The following is an 8,381-nucleotide window of genomic DNA, read 5'->3' as shown; positions in this document are numbered from 1 at the left end:
TACCAATTGGAATCATCTAGATACCAATTGGACTCAACTTGGATTTCAAGAGACCGAGACATCACGATAGGAATGAAAGAATTCCTAGATGCCCTAATAGCCTCGCGTGGATGGGTATGGACTTCGACATACCATTTCACGAGACTCTACTAGACACAACTCTTGTACATTGTGAGATCGGTAACCTAGGCTCTGATACCAACTGTCACGACCCAAATTACGGATCGCGTGGGTACCTACCATGAAAGTGCGTGCAACCTTCTCCAACTGCGTTCTTTGGACCGAAGTTTGGACAGAGAACTTTAGGAATTTTACGGACACAAGGACAAGGGTTACACCACAATCATACATGCTAGCTTTGAGTAACAAGTTCATATACGGGAAGAATTTCTTTTTACATATTGTAAACAAGAATGATATTTGGAGGCTTACCTTGGTGAAGTTTTTTTTGGGCGCCCTATCGAAGAACCCTCGCAGAAGTTGGCTTAGAATAAGGTTTTGGAGAAAAGTGGGACAAAATCCAGAAATAAGGCATTTATAGCAGTCTGGCCCATGCTCCTCCACTGCAGCGGTGTTTCTCTAAAACCCTATTCTAAGCCGACTTCTGCGAGGGTTCTTGGATAGGGCGTCCAAAAAACTTCGCCAAGGTAAGCCTCCAAACATCGTTCTTGTTTACAATTCGTAAAAGAAATTCTTCTTGTAGATGAACTTGTTCCTCAAAGCTAGCATGTATGATTGTGGTGTAACCCTTGTCCTGGTGTCCGTAAAATTCCTAGAGTTCTCGGTCAAAGCTTTGGTCCAGCAACGCGGTTGGACAAGGTTGCATGCACTTTCGTGGTAGGTGCCTGCGCGATCCGTAATTTGAGTTGTGACAATAACGTACAAGTAAAACACTATAAAGGTCCACAATACTTTGAGTTATACATAAATCATCAAGAATTTAAGAGTTCAAATATAAATGAGAGACGGAGAGAGAGAGAGAGACAGAGAAATGGTCAAATTTAGAAGGAAAATTCATTAAGGTGTAGGTGTTATAGTCATGGTTATAAAATATAAGAGATAAAAAAATAACAATTATACTCGCAAGAGAAGATCTAAGATCATTTGGATGTAAAAAACACTACTAGAAATTAAATTTAAAAGATAGTAGGTTCATTGCTCCCATAGTCCTGGATAATGCATATCTATTAAAAAATTATTTATCAACCATATCTAAGATTGGTATGAACTCACGTTTTTAACTCTAAATTAAGATGAAATCATTTATATATGTAATTTAATCAATATATACAACAATTGTTTGTATATAAATTTTTTATCTCTTCTATCTCGAATAAAATTTCAAAAAGGTCATTGTTGACACCTAATTTTTGACCTCCCATAATTTATTTTAATTATTCAGGGTCCTTGGATGATAAATAAAATGAGCTATGCCTCTTAAAGGGTTTTAATAATTTTTATATAAATTTTTCAGGTCAATATTTTACTCCTTTAAATTGATAAAGAGGTTTTTATGACATCATAAATTATTTAGAAATTAATTGGTATCTTTGTGGCATTTATGGAACATTTTATTAGAATTAATCAAGTGCAAAACAATTTTGAATAATTGTTCAAAATTGTTTATTTAATTGTTAAATTGTCAAAAGTCAAAATTAAATAATAATTTATTCCCTTAAACCCAAGGAACTTGAGTAATTGAAAGAATTGCTGATTTTACCCTCTCAATCTTTAATCATGTGTGTTCGCATGATTGTTTTGAAATTAATAAATTGTTTTTAGTATTAAATTAGGTTAATTAAATCAATTAGAGGGTCATCATTGCAAATTGGTTTTAATTACTAATTGTTTACATTATGGACACAATTGAATTAACCAATTCATGGTTTAAAACAATTGAGGTCATTTTTGCAATTTTAACCCCCTAATGACTTTAATTAAAATGTCCAAATCCATTGGCTCAAATTAATTGAGGCTGTTAATGTAATTTGATATTAATTGGTTAATTAGGTTAAGTAGATTTATAATCAATTAGAATTAAGTCATTTAAGCCATATTTGAAAAGTAAGCCCGTTTACATGATTAGCCGTATTTTTAAAATTAATTAGTAGGTTAATTACGTCCTAAATTGTTTATAATTAGAATATTATGGTCAGCGATCAATATTTTAATTTTCACCCATCTTTTGTTTTACCCATTTTTCCCTTTATGTACGTTTATATGCTTAATGTACGTGTATATACATATATAATATATAGGACCCCTTTCCTTTTCTTTAAATTACGGACCGAGCCTAGTCCATTAAATTGGACTAACCTAGCCCAACGCTCACATTAGGCTAAGAGGGGGTAACACCCCTCACCATTCTCATTTTTCCTTCACACCAAACGACCCCTACGCTCTCCTCTCTCTCCTCTCTTTCCTTTTCTGTGTAAAACCCTAGCGCCGCCTTGATTCTCTCTCTCTCTCTCTCTCTCTCTCTCTCTTTTTCACGCCAAGAATGGCAATGGTACAGAAATTTCTCGCAGGTTTGGTACAACCAAAAGCATGAAACAATAAATGTTTCAACATTTTTGCACTCGGATCCGTCCAAACGCGTATAAATCTTCTCCTGTTTCACTTTTTCTTTTATTTTTCTTGAATCATAACACGAATTTTGCATCTTTGTTGTTATAATGGGACTGTACGAACTCGATTACTATTGGTTCACTAGGGTTTGGTTTGGATCGACCTAGAATGGGTCAGATCCAACTGCACATGTTTATCTTTGTAAATCTTAGCCGTTAATTTCATAGTATTATGTTTTGCACCTAAAAAATCTCTTGGTACCGAATCGTTTGTTTAGATCTATGAATGAACTTTGGCCCAACCCTCTCACAAGAGGGAGAGAGACAGACGGGAAAAAAAAAAAGAGAAAAAGGAGGAGAAAAATGACAAAAAAAAGGTGGAAAAATCACGGAAAATGCTTGAGTTTTAAGTTTAACTTGAAATTTAAGCTTGTTAGTATAATTTTAGACTTAAACCCATAAAAGTTTGAGTCTCCCAATTCTAATTTTTTTTACTTTTGTTTTTGTGGCTGAGTTCTGAGATTGGAAGCATTAAGGCTCCAAATTCAACTCTAGATCCGGCTGCACACAAAAAAGGTAACATTTTATCTTGTTATTCCTCTTCTTGTATTTTCTTTTGTTTAGCTTTAATTGATAGTGATCTGTCTAAGTTAGGAGACTTTGCTGATATGAGTTATGTTAATTAAAGGTTATCATATTGTCATTTTCTTTCCTTGCTTAGTTTGGGAATGCTGTTAATAGGAATAGTGCTTAGTTGAATACATTTTGTGATCACTTTCCTGGAATCCTCTTTGTTTAGTTGAAAAAATGATTTGTTGGTGTTGCTAATGTGAATATGCTTAGCTTAAGTTGATATCCTGGTATTGTTATGTTAGTCTGTTGTTATCTGTGATAAATATGTGACCATGATCAATCAGTAACATTTTACAAATTGAGTTTTAAATGTAATTCTGCTTGGTTTAACTCTATCAATGCAATAATTCATCCTTTGTCTTGATCACTGATTGGAGTAGATTAAATTTAGAGAATAGAGGGAAAAATTGCTAAATGAGCTTGAGTCTAGAAAGGGTCTGAACCAATTATGGGACTATAGGGTGGAAGGTGTGGACTAAATATAGGTCATTGATTATTAATGATGGCAATTCTTTTGAGTCATGATCGAGCCCAGTGAAGAAATGGAAGCTAATATCTATTAAATGCGTAGAAGGCCTAGCCACGGGTGAAAATGACCAACTAGGGGTTTGGTACGCCCCCTAGCCTGCCCTTGTCTCTTTTATTTTATTTCATGCTCTCTTTTATTTGTGAGTTTGTTGTATTTGTACTTGTAACAACTTGTAAAAATCTCATAATTTATTGGAATCCTTATTGTTTGAACTAGTCGTCTTAGGACAACGGTCCCTGTGTCGTTTAGATTGACTTTAGGTCTCCATAAGGATTTTCAAAAAAAAAAAAAAAAAAAAAAAAAACGAACTTGGCATAACTATTTTTCTCAAATAAAAACGAAAAGCACGAAGCTCATTTTTGGTACAAGTAAAAGGAAGCTCTAAGCGTTAAATATATTTTTTCAAATCGGCTTTAAGCCTTAAAACCAAAGGATGAAAGTAAATGTTTCGGATCAGATCCAAGTAACAAAGAGTTTTCTGTAAGTTTTGGACTAAATACCCACTCCTTTCTTTCAAAAAACGATTAAGGATGAGATGGTCTAAATCCAGTCTTCAAAAAATGATGACCAGCGGGTCTGGGTCAAGCCCAGAAAACATATTTATTTTACAAATTCTGATCTAATCTTTAAAAAACTTAGCATTAATATCTTGTATCCGGAATTTGATAATAAAACCGATCTTTAAGCCGAGTGTTTATGAAACAATAAAAGCGTTCGTAATTATGGAGCTTTAGAATGAGGCATTCTACATGTGCTAAACCATTGACCTGAAGCCAAGTATGGATCGAGCATAAACTAAACTACACCCAACTTATAAAATCAAAACGATGCTTTGATATTTTTATAAACAAAAAATATGCTACCCTTATATGTAAAAGGAAACTATTTATATCTGGCTATTATAAATCCCCACCTCAGTGCCCTATATATAGAGGGGATACATCCAATTCTTTTCAAAAAAATCAAACGATATGTAATAAATGGCAGATATTATAAATGCGGGAATAAACACTAAATAAACGGTTCATGCAAATGCTCATACGAAATTCGGAAGCGTCAATAGTATAAGACGGATCCTTAATACTTGTGTGCCTTAACACCTTCCCTAAGGATCATTTTAACCCTTACCTAGAACTTTGGATTACGAAGGATTTTTTGCGATGTATGAATAAACCCTTCAAAACTGGTTTTCCGAATTTCCTAAAAATTATGTCGTGAATCTTTTAAAATAAAGTCCAAAGAAAGACTAACGACCCGAATTTTCTTCGAGCGCTAACCCCGCCTGCGAAATGCGAACCGTTACAGTCATCCTATACCATTAATAATAATTAAAACTTGAAATTTAATATATTTGAATTTGAAAACTAAAAAGGATCTTTATTTTTATATTAAGGTGTTAGAGAAGGTTTGTTTCAGATAATTATTACACTTTTAGCACTGCAAGAAACACGGACAAATTCACTAATTTTTTTGTACCACCAAGGCTCCAACAATTAATTAACTGGTGAATACTTGGGAATTTAGTGTGCCGGGTAACCGTCACGTCGAAGGTCAACATGAATACCGAATACAACTAATCTTCTTGCTTATTAGAGTGCTTAAGATTTTACAATTCATGTCTTAGTGAATCTACTTGATCTTTTAGAGCACATTAATGGATACTCCTTTCGTTTCATTTTAGTAGATTTAGTTTAGCTGGATTCATACTTTAAGAAAATTAGCTTGAATCTTGTGATCCTTATAAGTTGGGCAAATAGTGATTTTAGACCCTGTGTTATAGGCTTATTCAGTTTTGATCCTTATATAATTTGACTTAGCATAATTAACTTTTAATTTATATAAACATGCGATTTTGATCTTTAAAACTAATGGAAGTTAAATATTTAATGCAATCATCAATTTTAAAACTATAGAAAATTTAGAAAAAATTAGAAGTGAAGGTCAGTTTGTTCATAAGGTTAACTTGCATTGTCAAGCACGATAATGAGATTGTTTACCAACCCAACTTTCTAGTTTCTTCACCATAACCGACCTCATCTTCATCATTTTGGTCTCCACCTCCAACACCTCTCCCTCAGTCGTCACCACTCGTCTTCACTCGGCCTAGTTTTCTTCCATTGATTCTTCCAATACCCATTTCGTACCAAAGTTTGATATTACTACCTACATAGAAGGGACAATTGAACTCCCAATCTAACATTGATTAGGGGCATTTTAATTAGGATTTTCACTTTAGTGATTGCATCATCAGCTTGTACAGCTAGATTTAGGTGCTGCAATTTTCTTTGATAGTCAGAAAAACAATTTTTTTTCATAATTACTACACCGGTCCTTACAGTTAACCAGCTGTTATGAGGGTATTTCAGATATTTAACCTTTTTTTTTTTTTTTTTGCATGCTGCAATGAAATATAGAACACGTTGATTTAATTATATAAAGTGGGTCTGTTTTTGCAACTATTTCTCTTGGCCATTGGGTTGAGCAGTTAAAGTTCTCTGGGGCCACAACTCCCATGCGTATTTGGAATTTTTACTCATTGTAGCTTCTTTTAAGACCTAATTATTAATATTAACTACTCTTTTATTTAATTATATTTAGTAGCTAATTAACTTTTCTAAATTACAATTGGTAGCTATATCAAAAATACATACCCATATATATATATATATATATATATATATATATATATATATATATATATATGGGTATCTTTCTTTTTTTCCCAATCACTACCCATTTCATATTTTTCATTTTTCAAAACCCTAAAAAATCTCTCTCCCCTTCTCTCAACCACCACCACCACGGCCGCGCCGCCCCTCTCTCTCTCTCTTCTCCCTCTCCCTCTGTGCTCACCCCTCTCTTTCTTTTTCACTCTATCCGGTGATCGGCGACATATGGCGATCGCACAGATCTGGCCGTGTTTATTTTTGGTGGTGGCAGCGATTTTGAGATGGCGGCGGAGAAGATGACGTGGAGGTGGAGAGATTAGGGTTTTTGATGGTGGTGGAGATTTTTTAGGGTTTTTCCTCTTTCGAATTTGAGTTTCGTGGACGGGGTGGGGTGGTACTCGAGTTCTTGATTTTTTCAATGCTGGGTTGTAAGGCATTGCTTAAGAAGTAGGTACTAGTGGCATTCTATCCTTCTGGTTCAGATGAAGCTTTTCCTTGATTTCTAGGCTTAGTTGCTTTTGCCTTGTGCTATTGTGGAATTGTTGAGTGATGACTTGAATATGCAGTACATTGTAACTGGAAAGAGTTTTCATTTTGTAGGAGGTTTGTGAAATTGTTAGTGCAGATGAGAATTGCATTTCACTAAAGTGAATTCTGTACTTTTGCTTCATTGACCAAGTGCTGATTTAGCTGTTTGAAGTCACCCTTTAGTTTTGTCGGACGCTATAATCAGATACAAATACATTCAAAAAATCTACATCTCATAAATACACTGTTTTTTAATGTATTTATCTTTGTATTTTTTGAGAGTGTTTTTGAGTGTATTTTGTTAATAGCCAAACACACTATTTTTGAATATATTTGTCATGTATTTGAATTTTTTTGTCTTGTATCTGAATATATTTGTTGAAATCCATTCAAATACATGAAAATTTGAATGTATTTGGCTTCATATGTAGTTCGAATGTACACAATATATTTGAAATACATCAAAGAAATACATCAAAAAAAGCCACTGAAATACATCAAAAATAAAAAATAAAATCACTAAAATACATCCAAAAAAAAAAAAAAAACTGAAATATATCAAATAAAAAAAATCACTAAAATACATCAAAAAAAATATTAATATATAATTTAATAGCTCCACCGTTAAAGGCTAAAATTAAGGATCCTATTTTTTTTTTTTTTTTACCGTATTCTCATGTATTTGTTGGCAACAAATACACGAGAAAACATACACTATTTTGCCAAAATGTAGCTACAGATGGTAATATTTAAAAGGATAGCTACAAATGGTAGGAAGCTACAATAAGATAGTCAAAAGATAGTACAAACATGGGCCCCACACAAACTTGCTTTTTCTTGTTTTCTTTTTGCTGAAGGCAACACTCTCAATTGCAATTTTTTTTCCAATTCATTTGGCTGCCTACTTTGATGAGTAAAGAAGATAAAGTAGTAGTCTACTATTGGAACGTGTATACACTTTCTTTTTATTTTTATCTAAGCATTAATAATTAACTTAATAAATAAAAAACAAACAATTATTAAATGATGTTAATAATAATTACTAAACGAAAGTGTATATTGGTAAGGGCAAATTAGTCAAAATGTGATTTTTCTCACATTAATGATAAATATTTTCAATAAGTTGTTACAAAGAAATCAGAATAAGGAAATTGGGTGTAATACTATAAATCACAAGGGAGATTAGCGTTACAAAGTGCCGGTCCTTGAGATTATCCCTTATTTTCTTTTATTATCAATTTCTTGTAATATTTCTTTTTCGATTGACAATACAACCAATTTACTTATTCTTTCGAGATACGATTCTTTCATCTTAAAATTTTACTAATCTTAATTCTGAAATTCTTTGTTTAGTTGGCCTTAAACTTATCAGTATATCCATTGCCCTTTAAAGTAACGATCATGAGAGAAGTTGAATTTATAAGGACGCTAACACACATCAAGCTTATACACATA

At 33.0% G+C, this 8,381-nt stretch overlaps 1 long non-coding RNA gene across 1 annotated transcript; it reads left to right on the top strand.

Annotated features, from left to right (window-relative positions):
* Positions 1-2,480: 2,480 nt before the first annotated feature.
* On the top strand, positions 2,481-7,340 carry LOC132056605 (uncharacterized). The gene is made up of 2 exons (XR_009414863.1): positions 2,481-3,143; positions 6,999-7,340. It is a non-coding gene; the product is annotated as an uncharacterized LOC132056605 (long non-coding RNA).
* The last annotated feature ends 1,041 nt before the right edge of the window (positions 7,341-8,381 follow it).

Source organism: Lycium ferocissimum, chromosome 5 (assembly GCF_029784015.1).
Source record: "Lycium ferocissimum isolate CSIRO_LF1 chromosome 5, AGI_CSIRO_Lferr_CH_V1, whole genome shotgun sequence".
Classification (NCBI taxonomy): domain Eukaryota; kingdom Viridiplantae; phylum Streptophyta; class Magnoliopsida; order Solanales; family Solanaceae; genus Lycium; species Lycium ferocissimum.
Note: the sequence above shows the minus strand (reverse complement) of the source record. Positions and strands in the feature narration are given on the sequence as shown.